The sequence below is a fragment of the Phyllobates terribilis genome, unplaced genomic scaffold (genome assembly GCF_046119375.1).
Source record: "Phyllobates terribilis strain yellow unplaced genomic scaffold, ASM4611937v1 Scaffold_1__5_contigs__length_1240528914, whole genome shotgun sequence".
NCBI lineage: Eukaryota > Metazoa > Chordata > Amphibia > Anura > Dendrobatidae > Phyllobates > Phyllobates terribilis.
The window spans coordinates 231757697-231776316 of record NW_027362761.1 but is presented as its reverse complement, the minus strand read 5'-3'; the positions used below and the strand labels follow the sequence as shown (position 1 = coordinate 231776316).

General features: G+C 43.9%; 1 protein-coding gene across 1 annotated transcript in view; it reads left to right on the top strand.

The window, feature by feature from the left end:
* Positions 1-18620, top strand: part of CDC42SE2 (CDC42 small effector 2) — a 114430-nt gene that overhangs the window by 53752 nt on the left and 42058 nt on the right. The window lies entirely within an intron of this gene.

The following is an 18620-nucleotide window of genomic DNA, read 5'->3' as shown; positions in this document are numbered from 1 at the left end:
TTGCAGCAAATGTTCAGTTCTGTTAACGGGAATTCTCCATTACCATTTACCTATTTACCAGCCCTGCCTTCCTGCAATAAACACAACCATCTGGTTGAACTTTGGTCGCAGTATCTATTGTCGCCTTCTTTAGTGTAGACTATCATGTGAGAACGAGACTGGGGATCTGGGATAGCGCACTTACACTAGACTGTGTTTTAGATTTGTTTTCTTAAAGGAAAATGTCAATTTATGATGCTTTAAAGCAACGTGGTGCAGCAGAAGTGCCATTAATACCTCCTAAACAAGACACATGGGCCTAGTAGCGTGACAGTACAACAAGATGTAAAGGGATTGTAAGCATAAAACCTATATTTACCTTACAGAAAAAAAGTGGGGACTATGGGGACATTGTCCATTGTCTATGGGGACAGGTGTGGTGTTCTGTTTTATAGTGGTGGTCTTCAACCTCTGACTCAACTTCCAGAAGAACAGGACGAGGCCTATTGTTTTAGTGTAAAGTCTTTTCAGCCGTCGTATAAACGCTTTGGGGCACTGAATGTTTCACGTTGAGTTGTATATTAAAAGTTTGTGTCATTCTAGGTCTTGATTTGGCTTCTTATAGATGTGACATTTCAAGACACCTGCTCCAACATAAGGAGCTTGGACAGATAGGCTTACAGATTTATCAGAATTTGATGCATTTGCATACTGTGTCGATTAAGTGTTGCACACTTTTTTATGACCCCAAAAATGATACTTTTCTTTAAATAGTTGCAAAGTATAGTGAAAAATGATAGTTAAAATCCATTTTCTTACAACCTCATCCACCATTCTTCAAAGTCCTACATTTCTCCCCCAAGCTATTCTGGACTTCAATAGTTGAAGCTGGACCTGTTGAATAGTTAACACCATGACATGTTGGGTCAAACCGTCTTCCTTCTGCAGAAAAGCCCCTTTTAAAGGACTCCCATAGATGTAATACAATTATGTTTCCAGCAGCTGTCCCTCCACCCTATCATGTTATCAGCTCATAATTTAAATAATTTCCCTGATTATGTACTCCGCATGGTCCGAGACTTTTGGAAGACTTGACAAATGTCAAATTTTCTATATGGAAAACTTTTTGGGCTCCTCCTTTCGTATGCAGTGATGTCTGTGGTGTTAGCGAAATTCATCAAATCGAAGACCCAGTCCAGTTACACGCAGATTATCTGACCGTGATGAGTGGCCACCGACAATGTATTAAATTGATCAGGGCACATTTGCTTCTGTAGACATGGAGCGATTATGTGCAGAATGTGCAGGAGAAGCAGTCCATCTCCATATAGATTCTATTATTGTCGGCAGCACGTACCTGTTTACATGGCTGGATGCCCTGGTCTTTAGAGCCGAAGGATCGTTGGACTTAATAAGGCCATTGGAGTAACTAAATAACAAATCTATAACCAATTAAGCCAGTTACCAGTGAGGATAGGTTTGGGGTGTCCAGCCTCACTACACCAGTGCCTGGAAAGCTGAGTAATGCTTTGCTCTCAGTATTTGTGAAGAATAGTGGGAACTTCTGAACAATTTTTGGCAGCTGCGTTTCGTGACTCACCTGTGTTAGTCCAGAAATGTCCTGGCGGCTCCTACACTATTGTGGGTCACTTCCAGTTCCGATCACATTCCTTTATTTTGTAATAGTGTAATAAACCAAGTGTCTTAATATTTAGGTATTTCATGATAAAAGCGGAGCTACGTCACAGGAGGACGAGCCCTTGTATCAGTGAAATAGGAAAGGAGCAGATGCTTCTTTCATCTCATCGATCACATGAAGCACGGTCTTGGTGAGTCTCGGGGAATCCTCAGATCTCTGTATACTTCCCAAACTACATTTATTTATCGAGTCGTTCTTAAAGGGGAAAACCTGTAGTTTCCAATTGTGAATATTGAAAGAGAGAGGGTTGGACATCCCCAGCACTCAGCTGCTTGCAGCTCTGGCCGTGGACAAGTGTAAAGAAGGTACCGAGTTGTGGTTGTTCTTGGGTCCTGCCGCTGAGACCAAGGAGCCGATTTGCACAAGGCCATTAGACACGTTGAGCGTATCGGATGTTTCACTACTACCAAAAAATCTAGACCCATTATATACTTCTGTGGGTACGTATGGGTTTCTTTCTGAAACCGTGGGCAGTGTTGGAGGCTGATGCTGCAGATGGTGTTAGCAGTGCTCCCTTTTTCCTTCACACTTGTCAATTATACACAGCTTTGGTGTGTAAGGGCTCATTCACACACCAGTTTTTCACATACGAGTACTATCCTTTTTTTGTTTTTTCACGGATAGAACTTGTACCTCTAGGGCTGTTCACACTTCAGATTTTTCCCTCGGACCGAGCAGTCTATGCAAAATCATAGAGGCTTCATCCGCTATTGATCTGAGTGTCGGGTCAAAATCGGCAATGCAAGTCTATGGGTCAGTGAAAAAATCTGACAGCGTTCGAATGCCGTCTGTGTGCTGTTCATTTTCTTTAATTTTGTCATCAGTGAAAGAAAACTGATCAAACTCTGATGAAAATGTAACTTGTTCCGTTTTATCATATCTCAAACTATCTCAGCCCTAACTCCTCAGAATGCGTGAAGCATTTCTTTATTGGTTTATGATGGACCCTTGAATGGTCCGTTATTGTGTTAAACTTTGTTCACATGTCCAGTTATCTTTTTGTAACAAATCAAAAAAAAAAAAAAAAAGACCAGATCCTTTACAAATGGAGCAAAAATGAATATACGCTTTGTTTTCTGATTTGCATCTGTTTTTGGTTCATTTTTTACCAGATCTGTTTTTACTAGAGGGGTCTCTAAACACCTGTAGTCTTTTGGGCATACACAAGCCTTAACACAAATTGACGTGCTTGTCCGTAATTGCGGGGGTGCACGTGTGTGGGGATGCCGGCTGTAGCAGCAGTCAGAGCTGAGCGCAGATCGCTGTTATTAACCATTGAGATGCCACTGTCAATCTGACAGCAACGTGTAATGTAACCTGTGCCAGCTCCCATCACATTACCTCCCTCCCACAACGCGATTGTGGGGGACCTATAGGTTAGCATGGCAGCCTGGTGCCACCTCAAGGCCCTGTCACTGCTATTTTGGTACTCCTGTGAAGCTCATCCCTAGTTTTCAGTTTTGTAAATTTTTGCTCAGCCATAGTAGATCAATCTATGATTTTTGGATTTGCTGTCCATGTCTTTTTTTTTGCAAACTTATGGCAAAAATTTAAGTTATGGCTCATGTAAAGGCGGAAAAAGATTAAAGTATAAAAGTTTGCTATGAAAGCAATGTGTTCACAAACGGACCCATCAACAGACAACATCACAGATAACCATCCATTTCCCATAGACTTCAATGTTAAACAAATAACCTCTGATCTATTTACTGTCCGTTATTTTGTCCAGACAAATATATGTGCATATTAAGGGCCCCGAGTCATCAAGACGGGCTTTGTTCACGTGGGTCTTGATGAGGGGTCATGTTGGAGTCAGGCAATCCTGATTAAGAGACACACACCTCTTAAAGGGAACATGTCAGTAGAAAAACCGCTGTTAACCTGCAGATATGGGGTTAATGTGCATGTTAATAGCATTATTATCCTGCCCTACGCCTGCACTTAGTTGAACGCCCCATGTCACGGGGCGACGCAGACACAGGTTCAGTCAGTGCTCTCAGTATACAGATCTGCAGCTGTAATCACACCCCCGGCCCTGACTGACAGCCAGCCCTAATACTGAGCCGGTATCCGCCAGTGCTGGGAGCATGGTTACAGCCGCCGCTCTCTATACAAAGAGCGGTGACTGAACCAGCGCCGCCTCCGTGGCTGAAACTGAACGCTGTCGGGGAGAATAAAGTAAATTTTCTCCTTCAGCGTTTGGTTAAGTGCGGAGCGCCGGGCAGGTTAATAATGCTATTAATCTGCAAATTAACCACATATCTGCAGGTTAATAGCATTTTTCTGGAGACAGGTTCCCTTTAATGAATCAAAAGTTTGAATAGTGGCGAATACCTATGTGCAGCTCACCAAAAATCTTACTCCAGTTAGGGACTGCAGTAAGATTTCTGGCGTAAGGTACGTCACCGTCAGTAGTTAGATGAGCTGTGGCATTGCCCCCGTGTTGCCATAGCTCTGCCCACTTTGGTGGAGCAGGGTAAAACTGTATGCCAAAAGTTGGAAAAATGTTGCAACTTATCACTGTTTTATGCCAGATTTCTGGCACAAACACTTTGATGAATCGGGGCTTCTGTTATTTGATCCAGCTAAAAACGAATTGCAGCTGGATTGCAGTCCTAAACTTTATAACATTCTTGTTCCCGCCATCATATTTCAGAGAGCTGTGCCCAAGCGGCATTTATATCTAGCCGCTGATGAGGATGAATATCGTTACTATCACTCAGAAATGAATGCAATGTACCAGCAATTTGTCATTGTGGACAGGCCTGTAGTAATACTATGGAGGGAGAGCTGCTGTTGGGATCTCCCACAATGCAGTGACTGACAACAGGGAACAATAGATTGCATTGCCTTGTACAACAAAAGATAAGCGGTTACGCTGACCGCTTTGATATTGCACTTTAACCATTCCATATGCTGATATTGCACCTTGTAGCTGCAGTTTGCTGCTACCCTGACACCACACGCACCTTGTCCCCTCATCTCATGGAAAGCGGACATCATGAACTCTCTAGTGATTTTATCCTATATGTTCCTAGAATAAATGGGGCAAGTGTTGTCTGCAGCGTCAGAACGCGGCTCATTATAACAGACTCCCCGGCGAGCTGTTACTTGAAGTCTCGAGCTTGAGGTGATATATATCTGATACCATCAACATTTCATGAGCTGCTTCCTTTACAGAGGAAACAAGCAAGGGAAAAGTACATAGTAAGAAGAGAGCGAAACTCCAGCACCCAGTCTGTTACATTCTACCGCCGGTATCTGTAATACTCATGAGTAGGATTTATGTAGGCATGTATATACATGTATATTACAACCTGGCCATCTGCTAGTCTAGTTAAGGCTGAATGAATGGCAGGATTTGGTGCCAGGTTGTTTCCACTCTTCCTTTCTACCCTCGCCACTAATGTTCGATCTCATGTTTCTTGCCTGGAACACTCATAATCATGAATGTTTCTTGAATTCATAGTATTTCTGACATTATGTACTTTTAGTTGTGGCCTGATATTTAAGTATCACTTGTATTTTTCCATTTTTAAAGTGTACCCTTGTACTAGGTAAGCTGTCATGGGCGGCATGGTGGCTATGGGCAGCACGGTGGCTCAGTGGTGAACACTCCAGCCTTGCAATGCTGGGATCCTGGGTTGAAATCCCACCAAGAACAAGATCTACAAGGAGTTTGTATGTTCTCCCCGTGTTTGCGAGTTTCCTCCAACACTCCAAAGACATACTGATAGGCTAGATTTTGAGCCTCAATGGGGGCAGTGATGATGTCTGTAAAGCACTGTGGAATTATTGATGCTATATAAATGAGTAAAATAAATAAATGTGTGTGTACATGAGGGCTAACACTACTTTGGCCAATAAATGGCTTCTATGCTGCATTTTTTTCGCTCTGCAAGCTCTATCTAATTGGTCTAATTTTCAGTTCTCTCTAAGCTAGTGGATACAGATTAGCTGCTATGATGTCTTCCATACATGGTACGCAAAGATAGATGGATTTCTGCTATCCTGTCTCTATGTAGCACATGGCAACAGTAGCATGGAAGATACCATAAGGCCTGTTTCGCACGTTCTGATATTTCTGGTACTGGAAAAACCAGTACCGGAGATGTCCATGTCTACCTGTGTGGCTTACGTGTGCCGCTTGTGTGCTGCATCAGGATCACACGTACCGGCACCTGGGAATCAGCGGTACAGTTAGCGCTGTTCCCAGGTGTGTGCTGAAGTAATCTCTCATCATTGTCCCCTGGTTGCGCTGCAATCAGTGCTAGCAGGGGACAATGTTGAGAGCAGTATTTTGCTCCCACTGTCTCCTAGTGTAAAAATAAGAATAAAATAAAAAAAATCATTATACTCGCCTGGCTTGAAGCGACCGCACACGCTGAGGAGCAGAGGAGAATGACTCGCTGCAGCAAGTGGGCCGCTGCGCTGAGCTTACTGAGTGACAGGACGCCGCTCAGTGAGCTCAGCTACGTTCAGGGGCCCGCTCTCTGCAGCGAGTCATTCTCCTCTGCGCCTCAGCGTGTGTGGTTGCCTCAAGCCAGGTGAGTATAATGATTTTTTTTATCTTATTCTTATTTTTACACTATAAGACAGAGGCAGCAGAATACTACTCTCAACATTGTCCCCTGCTGATGCTGATCACAGCGCAAGCAGTGGACACTAATGAGAGATTCCTTCAGCACCCGGCGCTTGGTTGCACCGCTAACTGTACCGCTGATTCCCAGGCATCGGCACGTGTCACACTGACACACGGATTGCATCTGTGTGCATGTGTGTTGGACATTTTGCGGCCCATGCGGCGTGCAAAAAACGGACACACGGTCCGTGGAAACTCTGACATGTGCACAGACCCATTCATTTGAATGGGTCTACGTGTGTGTGTGTCTCCGGTATGTGTGAAAACTGGCACCACATGTACTGGAGACACTGACATGTTAAAGAGCCCTTAAGCTGTACTTGCCATTGTATAGATGAAAACCGGCATTAGGGGGTGATTTAAACACTTACTAGAAAGCAGCAGCATGGTCTGTGTGTGTGTGACTCTTAGGCCGGTGTCACACCAGCGTATGGCATCCGATGCGAGAGCATCAGATGTGATATACTAATGACCCTCTGTTCCTGATCTGCTGCGAGCTAGAGCTGAGTGTCATGCTACTGTGCTCCGATCCTCTAGCATGAGAGAATCACACTACAGGTGCGGAGGAGACGGAGAAGGTAATTTCTTCATCTCCTCCATGGCCAGACTGTGCGTATATCGGACTGCACTGAGCTGACATCTGAGTGCAGTCCGATGTTTCACTTGCACCCATAGACTTGTATGGGCGCGAGTGAATGGAGTCTCTCTGCAAATCGCAGCATGCTGCCGAATCGGCATGAGAAATAATCACTGATCTGCACTACCCCATAGAATAACACTGGGCTGAGTGCTGTGTGATGTTTTATCGCATAGCACTCTGCTGTGTTGTATAGTAGTGTGATCCTGGCCTTACTCTCCTTCTCCTTCTTTCCCCTGCGCCTCTCTAGATAGACTTTAAATTGAGTTTTGGGGGTTACACACTGACTTTAAACTACTTACACAGTCCTATTGGGGACTTACTACCTATATAATAAAACATATCTGCAGTATAGATTTCACTTCTTAGTTTTTCCGAAAAATGTTTGATTTCATATGCAGTCTAGGGTTCCTAGGTGCACCGCTGACGTGCCTAAGGGCTCAGTGCACCATTCCGCCCCCTCAGTATGCTACGCACTTACCTATCTTAATTGACAGCACTCATTTGCCCAGAGCAAGCGCTGCCTGAACTGAATTCTGGGCTCTGCACATCTACACTGACACTGCAGGAGCGAGTGCCTTCACAGTGTCGGTGCACTCACGTTCTCCTCGCTCTCCTATCTGCAGCAGCCGCACACTGGATCTTATAATGGCCTGCCATGAGAGCCTGCTGGCACTGACACTGTGTGTGCGCTCTCTGGGCTCCTGCAGTGTCAGTGTGTACATGCGGGGCCAGGAATTCAGTTCAGGCAGTCTCACTCTGGGCAAATAAGGACTGTCACGCTAAGAAGAGGTGTGGAGGATGCTAATTCATGGAGCTATGATTTTTATAGGGCCTAGGTTCCCCTATAGAACTGTATAAGTAGTTTATATTGCATTTTGGATGTGACGGACTCCCGTAAAGGCGGCTGTAATCTGATCTTTAGTGAGCCGGCAAATGATTTTCCGTTTTAGAAAGTGGATGGTGAGTTCAGGGGGAGGGGAAGAAGTAGAGAAAAAGGCCGATTTTCCCGATAAGATATATTACAAAGTTTCTTATATTCGCTTGAACTATTGATTTCTGCAGTTTTATGGAACTACAGTAACCATTTAAGTAATAAAGCACTTTTGTCTGCTTCACAACCCAAAGGTTCAGAGAACTGGAGATGGGTGAGCTTAGGTGGTTTTTACTAGGAGCGCTCATGTTTCTGTACTGTCACCAACTGCTATTGGTTGATACTAGTAGATTGGTACCTCCTGCAACCTGCACAGCTAATTGTGAGACGGGATTTATTACAGATATGTACTTTTATTGCCGCCATAGCTCATATATAGCTCATTCAATATATCACATAAATGTGTGTATGTATGTATGTATGTACAATATATGTATGTGTGTGTATGTCTATGTATGTATGTATATAAATGTAATATAATATATATGGGTGTCTGTCTGGAAGTTGCAGTGCTGTGTAAGTCCCTGTACTACACTATCTTCCCTAGATCCGTTCCTGATCTGCGTTAATGAGGCTGTAGGAGCTGCTGCTCTGCAGGACTATAGTTCTGCATTCTGCAGACAGCTTAGGTTGCGGCTATGGCCTGTCACAGGTTTGCGGGTGTGTGGGTTGGGGGGATGTCTGCTATATCTGGGCTGTCCCGTGCTTTAGAAGGTGCTAGTTCATAACAGGAAGATCATAGACATTATAACATCCTGCAGTTATTTTCTTCCTTTGCAGAGAAGACATATTTTACAGGTATAAGTAATTCCTCAGACATTCAGCATAGGTTATACAACATGGCGAACCTGGTAATGCTCCAATATTAATGAATGATTTAATAATTTTGATGATATGAACCTATATGTCAGCACTTTCCAGAAGCGCGTACTCATTACACAGAGCTCGAGGCGTCAGCGTCTAGATATTCATCTCATGAACGAAGTTGATGAATTTCCTGTCTGCCCCCAACTTTGGGCTTATGCATAGAACAAGGCAATAGAAGTGGCAGAGAATGCATCTAGATTGTAGCTGTTCTCCTAGATACTTCTTATAAATCATTTTCTCATAAAATGGACAGTCCTTGAGTTGTCCTCTTCTGTGAAGTCATTAAAAATTCCGTTTTGTGATTTCTTACTTTGGGGATGCCTGCCAATACAACCATTACCAAGCTCGTCATCCTACATCTTTATGCCATGCTGTTCCTCCCCCCAATCTGGTGGTCATATTGGTTGTCACCCAGATACAGACAGAAGCCGAAATGCTGAATTGACTGTTCGAGAGGACAAATCAAGGACATGTAGGCACCGGTCATTACCTCTTACTGCTTTATTAATGTGTGTCTGTGCTAATAAACCCTTGTAGCCGAGCTTGAAATGGAAATGTATGCATCTTAAAGGGGCTCTCCACTACGGGACAACACCTTTTTGAACACCACAAATGTGAATAATAATAATAAAAAAAATGCTTTTCTGCAACTTATGAAGGCTGCAGCCGATTAGTGGCCTTTGATGGTCTGCAGCGTTCACATAACATAAACAATGTCACAAGATCGCCAGGGGACACAGGGCTGGGAGTGGAGGAAGCGGCTCTTGTCTTGAAGATAAGTATGTTTTTTCTCTTCTATTGAGCACACTGGGGCATTTGACAGGTGTCTAAAGTGGCACATAATGCCTTAGGCGTCATTCAGACGTCTGTCCATTCTACTCGTATATAAAAAAAACAAAACGAAAAAACGGAGTTTCATCAGTGATTTTTTTTTAATTTTTTTATTTTGTCAGTTTCGTCAATTTTTTCACTGAGAAAAAAGTTTCTCCACATGGATGGCTTCCGAGTGCTGTCTTGATTTTTTTTTTTTCCATGGACCCATAGACTTTCATTGCCAGGTCGGATCCGAGACTTGGATCAATACTGGACATATCTACATGATTTTTGCATGGATCACTTGTTCCGCTAAAAATCACTGATGTGATAAACACGGATAGCACTCGTATGTGAAAAACTGAGGTGTGAATGAGGCCTTACTTAATACTGCATAAAAAACCCACAAAAACTGAGCTTGGTTTAAGTTGGTATACATGCAGCACATAAACGCACGTTTACACTGACCATAAATCATAAAAACTTACAAGAAGCAAAAATGAACATAAACCCTGCTGTCAAAAATATAAAAAAGCAAAAATGCATCTAAATAACATAGGGTTCTTAGTAAAAGTGTTTTTGATCAAAAATAGTATAAAAGCCATCCCACCACGGCACAGTGACCCCATTAGGGATGGTCCTACTCTGTCTAATATTTAATAATACCTTGCATTATCATACTGCATCATCTGTACAATGCTGCCTGCACGGTCAATTCACAACATATAGGCAAAACATGCAGACTTTATCTTATTTTCTACATTTATTTCTATGACGTTATTCACTGGTCTGCATCAAAATCTGTGATTGACACCCAATGGCCAGTAACATCTCGCCTCCCGTTTGTATCCATTGTACGCACGTGTATACTGTAGTGTATATTCAGGGTTATTAATCTCCATCCTGTTAATTGTAACTGGCTGAGAATTCTTAACCAGAAATAACCTGCGGACAAGGTGAAATCCAAGGAGCTGACATTTCCGAGAAGCCCTTGAAAGGTAAATCTAGGGACTTTTCTCTCTACCCTCTCAGTTACAGGGACGTTTCATGTAGTTGCTTTTCCTTTGTGTTTCTCCTGGTTTGGGTGCTCGGCTCTTGTGGGTGTGTAGATTGTGACTAGTTGTGGGGCAGTTCTCACTACCTTGGCCCTGTGATACAGTAGTGAGGAGTTATGTAGTATCCAGGGTGTGTGCTGCGCTCTGTACATATTCGCTGTTTGTTTTCAGCTGCCGGAGGAGTATACGCTTTTCCTTTTAAAGACGAACATTTTAATGGTGCTTTTTGTTTAGTGTAAAACAATCTTGTGAAATGTTCAGTCTTCTCTATACTTAGATTGTCACATGCCAATATATTAGGGCAGGCTTACAAAGGATAGGGTAGTTTTTTATCTTGCGATAATTGGTTCCTCCATGTTCTATGACATACAGATGGGGCCTCAACCATAGAGTATGTGCACACACAAGTGTTGGCAGGAAAACGCTGCACACAAAACACGCCTTTTTAATGTGTTTTTTGTACGTTTTTGGTTGCAATTTTTGCCTATTAGTTTGAATGGGTGAAAAATGCTGCAACAACTTTTGAAAGAGTTGTCAGGCTGCAGATTTGCAAAAAAAACAACAAAAAACGCTTTTGGTTAAAATCCACGAGAAAAAAAAAGCAGCATGTTCATGAGATTTCAGAAAGCTTTCATTTTGATGGTGCTCTAAACTACGTTTTTTACCCTTGAAAAATGGAACATGTGAACAAGTCCTAAAGCTATATGGACACGCAAGTTTTTTTTAAGACCGTCATAAATGACAAGTTCTCTGGTGGCTACCCGTTCAAGAAATGCTCCTGTTTTTGGAGGAATTTTGAGTTTCCTGAGGCTATGTGCACACAGCGACCTTTAGTCGCTGGTGAGCTTTCCCACAAAACCACTAGCTGTAGTTTTCCTGAAGTGGCTTCACTGGCGGTTTTGCCGTTGTTCCTACAGCTTCGGCTTTTTTTACTTTATGCCATGAAGAATGGGTATGTCGCTTCTTTAGTCTGCTCCAGGGTTTTTGAACCGTGAAGCAGTTAAAAGACTTGACATACAGTACAGACCAAAAGTTTGGACACACCTTCTCATTTAAAGATTTTTCTGTATTTTCATGACTATGAAAATTGTGCATTCACACTGAAGGCATCAAAACTATGAATTAACACATGTGGAATTATATACTTAACAAAAAAGTGTGAAACAACTGAAAATATGTCTTATATTCTAGGTTCTTCAAAGTAGCCACCTTTTGCTTTGATGACTGCTTTGCACACTCTTGGCATTCTCTTGATGAGCTTCAAGAGGTAGTCACCGGAAATGGTTTTCACTTCACAGGTGTGCCCTGTCAGGTTTAATAAGTGGGATTTCTTGCCTTATAAATGGGGTTGGGACCATCAGTTGTGTTGTGCAGAAGTCAGGTGGATACACAGCTGATAGTCCTACTGAATAGACTGTTAGCTGCTTTTTTCTTGCCATAATACAAATTCTAAGTAAAGAAAAACGAGTGGCCATCATTACTTTAAGAAACGAAGGTCAGTCAGTCCGAAAAATTGGGCAAACTTTGAAAGTGTCCCCAAGTGCAGTTGCAAAACCATCAAGCGCTACAAAGAAACTGGCTCACATGAGGACCACCCGATGAAAGGAAGACCAAGAGTCACCTCTGCTTCTGAGGATAAGTTTATCCGAGTCACCAGCCTCAGAAATCGCAGGTTAACAGCAGCTCAGATTAGAGACCAGGTCAATGCCACACAGAGTTCTAGCAGCAGACACATCTCTACAACAACTGTTAAGAGGAGACTTTGTGCAGCAGGCCTTCATGGTAAAATAGCTGCTAGGAAACCACTGCTAAGGACAGGCAACAAGTAGAAGAGACTTGTTTGGGCTAAAGAACACAAGGAATGGACATTAGACCAGTGGAAATCTGTGCTTTGGTCTGATGAGTCCAAATTTGAGATCTTTGGTTCCAACCACCGTGTCTTTGTGCGACGCAGAAAAGGTGAACGGATGGACTCTACATGCCTGGTTCCCACCGTGAAGCATGGAGGAGGAGGTGTGATGGTGTGGGGGTGCTTTGCTGGTCACACTGTTGGGGATTTATTCAAAGTTGAAGGCACACTGAACCAGCATGGCTACCACAGCATCTTGCAGCGGCATGCTATTCCATCCGGTTTGCGTTTAGTTGGACCATCGTTTATTTTTCAACAGGACAATGACCCCAAACACACCTCCAGGCTGTGTAAGGGCTATTTGACCAAGAAGGAGAGTGATGGGGTGCTACGCCAGATGACCTGACCTCCACAGTCACCAGACCTGAACCCAATTGAGATGGTTTGGGGTGAGCTGGACCGCAGAGTGAAGGCAAAAGGGCCAACAAGTGCTAAGCATCTCTGGAAACTCCTTCAAGATTGTTGGAAGACCATTTCCGGTGACTACCTCTTGAAGCTCATCAAGAGAATGCCAAGAGTGTGCAAAGCAGTCATCAAAGCAAAAGGTGGCTACTTTGAAGAACCTAGAATATAAGACATATTTTCAGTTGTTTCACACTTTTTTGTTAAGTATATAATTCCACATGTGTTAATTCATAGTTTTGATGCCTTCAGTGTGAATGCACAATTTTCATAGTCATGAAAATACAGAAATTTCTTTAAATGAGAAGGTGTGTCCAAACTTTTGGTCTGTACTGTATGTCCAGACGGAACATGTGCACAGCAGTGTCATTTTAACAGTGGTGTGCATTATGCTCATTTTATAGGACACTTTTTTTTAGGTGGATTCTAGGCAGAATCCGCCTGAAAAATACGTTGTGTGGCACATAGCCTGAAGCAGTTTTGAATAGTTTTTGAAGATTTTTGGAAGAGGTTTTTTTTTTTTTTCTGAAACGTGTTTTGCAGCTTTCTGATTGGACACTGCCTAGTTTTGGAGCGCACCCCATTGGTGCTTCAAAGCAGTGACAAGCCCTTTCTTCTTTTTATTCCTATTACCTGTAAGTGTTTCTCAGAATTTCATCACAAAATGGCAATTAAAGGCAGAAAGAAGCACTTACTATTTGCACATGGTTACGTGCTCATCTAGTACTGTCAGCTTTTTAGAATAACTTTCTGCTGATGTTTCTAAACTAGAGAAAGATCCATTCTGCCAAAGGGACGCAAGGTTGGTGCATACTCTTTTTATATCAGTACTCTTAAACTCTCAATATTAATATTTAGTGTCAAACCTAACAAGATCCTAAATAGTGTTGAGCGATACCTTCCGATATCAGGAAATATTGGATCGGGCCGATACCCAAAGAGTATCGGATATCGCCGATTCCGATACCGGAAACCAAGGCAAGTCAATGGGACACAAATATCGGAATGAAAATAAACCCTTTCTTTCCTTGTAGGCTAATTCTACATGAAGGAAAACAACTAAGAATAATGTAGAATGTATTGGGGGAGGTGGTTGCCCAAATCGATGGGAACAGTGCTCACAGTGAAACATGAAAAGCCGGCAATTCAGCAGCAGCATATACCGGTACCCAGCAATTTAGAACAGAAAGAATAGAGCTTCACACATAGATTAGATAGATAGAAACATGTCAGTCACATATATAAGAAGTACAGTGATAGTGTTGATTACTGTACTTGTCATTTAGTGTTAAAATAAAGGATTTATTTAAAAAAAAATTGGCGTGGGGTTCCCCGTAATTTTAGTCTCTAGCGGAGGTTAAGCAGACGGCTGGGGCAGATGTTTGAAGCCTGGGAAGGGGGTAATACCCATGGAGCTTCCCAGGCTACTAATATCAGCCCCCAGCTGAATACCTTGCCTTTACTAGCTATTAAAATGGGGGACCCCCTCAAAAAAATGACGTGGGGTCCCCCCTAATTTAATAGCTAGCAAAGGCTAGGCAGACAGCTGGGGGCTGATATTAATAGCCCAGGAAGGGTGCCATGAATATTGGCCCCCTCCTAGGCTAGAAACACCAGCCGTCAGCTGCCCCAGAAATGGCGCATCCATAGGATGCGCCAATTCTGGCACTTAGCCTCGCTCTTCCCACTGCCCTGTAGCGGTGGCAGTGGGGTAATAGGGTTGGGGTTGATGTCAGCTTATAATGCCAGCTGACATCAAGCCCAGGTTAGTAATGGAGAGGCGTCTATAAGACACCCCCATTACTAACCCCATAGTCAAAGTTAAAAAAAACCCACAAACACCCAGAATAAAGTCCTTTAATTGAAATAAACACACAATTCTTTATTGTTCTAAATTAAACCATACTTACCATCACGCCCATTCCAGCTGAAACCAACGATCTCCTGCAATAAAAGAAAAATAATAAAGCAACATCATCCTTACCTTTCCATGGATCCCACGATGGCTCCAGCTCTGCTACATCGAGATGACAGGCTGGACCGCAGCAGAACGCTGCCATCCAGCCTGTCATCCCGCAGACACTGAGAAGCGCAGGCATGCTTGCGCTCCTCAGTGTCTGGCTGTGACGGCATCCAGATGAGCAGACAATGAACTCGGCTCACCTCATGCACGTCACTGACAGCGTGGGAGAATTCTCCTGCGCATGCGGTGAGCGTGAGAGATTCGGCTCATCTGGATGCTGTCACAGCCTGACACTGAGGAGCGCAAGCATGCCTGCGCTTCTCAGTGTCTGCGGGATGACAGGCTGGATGGCAGCGTTCTGCTGCGGTCCAGCCTGTCATCTCGATGTAGCAGAGCTGAAGCTGTCCTGGGAACCATGGAAAGGTAAGGATGATGTTGGTTTATTTTTCTTTTATTGCAGGAGATCATTGGCTTCAGCTGGAATGGGCGTGATGGTAAGTATGGTTTAATTTAGAACATTAAAGAATTGTGTGTTTATTTCAATTAAAGGACTTTATTCTGGGTGTTGTGTTTTTTTTAAATACTTTACTAGAAATTCATGGCGGTCATGTCTAATATTGGCGTGACCCCATGAATTTCGGGCTTAGGGCCAGCGGATAATACAAAGCTGGCTCTAACCCCTTTATTACCCAGTGAGCCACCGCACCAGGGCCCTGGATGAGTTGGATACAGTGCCAGAAGATGGCGCTTCTATGAACACGCCATTTTCTGGGGTGGCTGCGGACTGCAGTTCGCAGCAGGGGGGGCCCACAAAGCTTGGGACACCCTGCGCTGTGGATTCCAGCCCCCCAGCTGCTTAGTTGTACCTGGCTGGACACAAAAATAGGGCGAAGCCCCACGTATTTTTTTTTTTTTTACTTATTTCATGAAATTCATGAAATAATAATAAAAAAAAAAGGGCTTCCCTATATTGTTGTGTCCGGCCAGGTACAATTAGGCAGCTGGGAGTTGGGGGCAGCCCGTTCCTGGATGCTGTACCTGGCTGGCATACAAAAATATGGCAAAGCCCACATCAAAATTTTTGGGAAAAATTTATTAAAAAATAATTAATAATTTAGTGACTGCATCTTTATTAACCCCTCAAGTGTCATTTAGTGTTAAAATAAAGGATTTATTAAAAAAAAAAATTGGCGTGGGATCCCCCATAATTTTAGTCTCTAGCGGAGGTTAAGCAGACGGCTGGGGCAGATGTTTGAAGCCTGGGAAGGGGGTAATACCCACGGAGCTTCCCAGGCTACTAATATCAGCCCCCAGCTGAATACCTAGCCTTTACTAGCTATTAAAATGGGAGACACCAAAAAAAAAATGACGTGGGGTCCCCCCTATTTTAATAGCTAGCAAAGGCTAGGCAGACAGCTGGGGGCTGATATTAATAGCCCAGGAAGGGTGCCATGAATATTGGCCCCCTCCCAGGCTAGAAACACCAGCCGTCAGCTGCCCCAGAAATGGCGCATCCATAGGATGCGCCAATTCTGGCACTTAGCCTCGCTCTTCCACGCTGCCCTGGTGCGGTGGCAGGGGGTAATAGTGGTGGGGTTCATGTCAGCTCCAGCTGCCATGAAACCCAGGTTAGTAATGATGGGCGTCTATAAGACACCCCCATTACTAACCTACAAAGTGTTAAAAAGAAAAAACACACACTACACCCAGGAAAAAAAATAATTTATTTGAAATAAAACACACCATTTTATTTAATTCTTAGTTTACTAAAAAAAAATAGTTACCTGTCCACGTTCCTGCGCTGATCTCCCATGCACAGCGGTCACATCTGGAGATGGTGACAGCAGTGCATGGCTGCTGTAAGCGCACACTGCCGGGAACACGTCCGCTCCCGGCAGCATGAGCCCTGACTGAGGTCACCGGAGTGCATTCAGGCAGCGCAGCTCCGGAGACCTCCTTTACGGCACTGCTGTACCGTGGGAATTTCTCACGGTCAGCGGGGCCGTAAAGGAGCTAACCGGCGCAGCGCTCCTTGAACTCCGGCGAACCCGCTTATGCAATGACGGGGCTCCTTTACGGCCCCATCATTCTAGCAGCGGTTCAGAGCGGTCACATTTTATGTGGCTGCTCTAAACTGGAGATCATCGTGGGACACTCGTGGACTACTACAGAGGGGTAAGGATAAGGTTGTGGTTTATTATTTTATTACAGGAGATCGATGGCTTCGGGGAATTAGATGTCTAGGTGAGTATAGGTGTATTTTTTTATTTTTTACTTTATTTTAGGTGGCGATCGGCGGGGACAGGTAATGTATAAACTAATTTATTTTAGGTAACCACTGGCCACCAATGACATGTATTTAAAATTTATTTGAGACCAAAAACAAATATATATGGGGGCCTAAAAGAATAAAAGATGTGTATAGGGGAAAAATAACATATGGGGCAGTTTAAATAGCAGGATCTGGCTGACGGGAACTACTGCTCCCATCGAGCTGATGCTGCTGGCACGAGTGGACGGGGGACAGACATAGGCCGATGGGAGTAGTAGTGTCACATCGGCCTATGTCTGCCTGCACGCACACACCCCCAGACATCGCACAGACACCGCACACACCCGCAGACATCGCACAGACACCGTGCACACACTAATCATGACCGGTCTGATGGTCTGGGAGGTGAGGCTGACCTGTGTGGCCGTGGGAAAGTTCATGTGAGTTCATGCAGTCAAGCATGAACTCACATGAACCCTCTGAGGGCACCGCGGCTACTTCAAATGAACAGCTGATCAACATCAGCGGATACCTCAGCTGTTCATTTGAAATAATCGGCGGGAAAGCCGGCGGTGAAGTCTTTTCACTGCCGGCTTCCCCGCCCGGGTCCTTCGCTCCCCGCTCCTTGGTGCTGTGCTCCCCGATCGGTCCTAACTTACGATCAGGATGGGGGGAGCGGAGGATCGGGGTGGGAGGCTGCGGGGAAGCAGTATGGGGCTGTGTGATTGTTTAAAAGCCGCCGGCTTTTTACCGCCCACCGGCTTTTTACCGCCCGCCGGCTTTTAAACAATCAGGAGAATTCTCCCACACTGGGATGGCATTCTGATGACAGGCTGGATCGCAGCTGAGCGCTGCCATCCAGCTTGTCATCCTTCAGAGACACTGCAGAGCGCAGGCATTATGGGAACTTCCGATTCCGGTATTCGATATTCTAAAAGTATCGGAATTCCGATACCGCGAATATCGGCCGATACCCGATATTTCAGTATCGGAATGCTCAACACTAGTCCTAAATGATTTATTCTTTCACTATTAATGTACTGATCAGACAAGAAGGTCCTTAGTCTGTTCTTGCCATCATTATTCACCTGGTGGAGCTTTGTTGTTTTATAAAGATGCTCAAAAAGTATATATTCTAGCATCAAAGAATGGAGCAAAGAGGGGTAGGAGACAATTCTACCACCCAGATCGTCAGTTGGATGTCAAGCCTTTTTGTAGCTGTTACGTTGGGTGTGATTTACTGTGTAGGCAACCATAGTACAATGAAATAAATAGGTCTTTAATTAGCACGTTTTCATTGTCCGGTACATGCCATTTCAGCTAAATGTAATAAAAATCTGCCACAGCTACACCTTCCTATATGCTCCTACATAGACTTTCACCTTCTTAAAGGAAATGCATCCTCACAAAAAAAAAAAAGTAAAACCATTTTAAAAAAAATGTAAAGC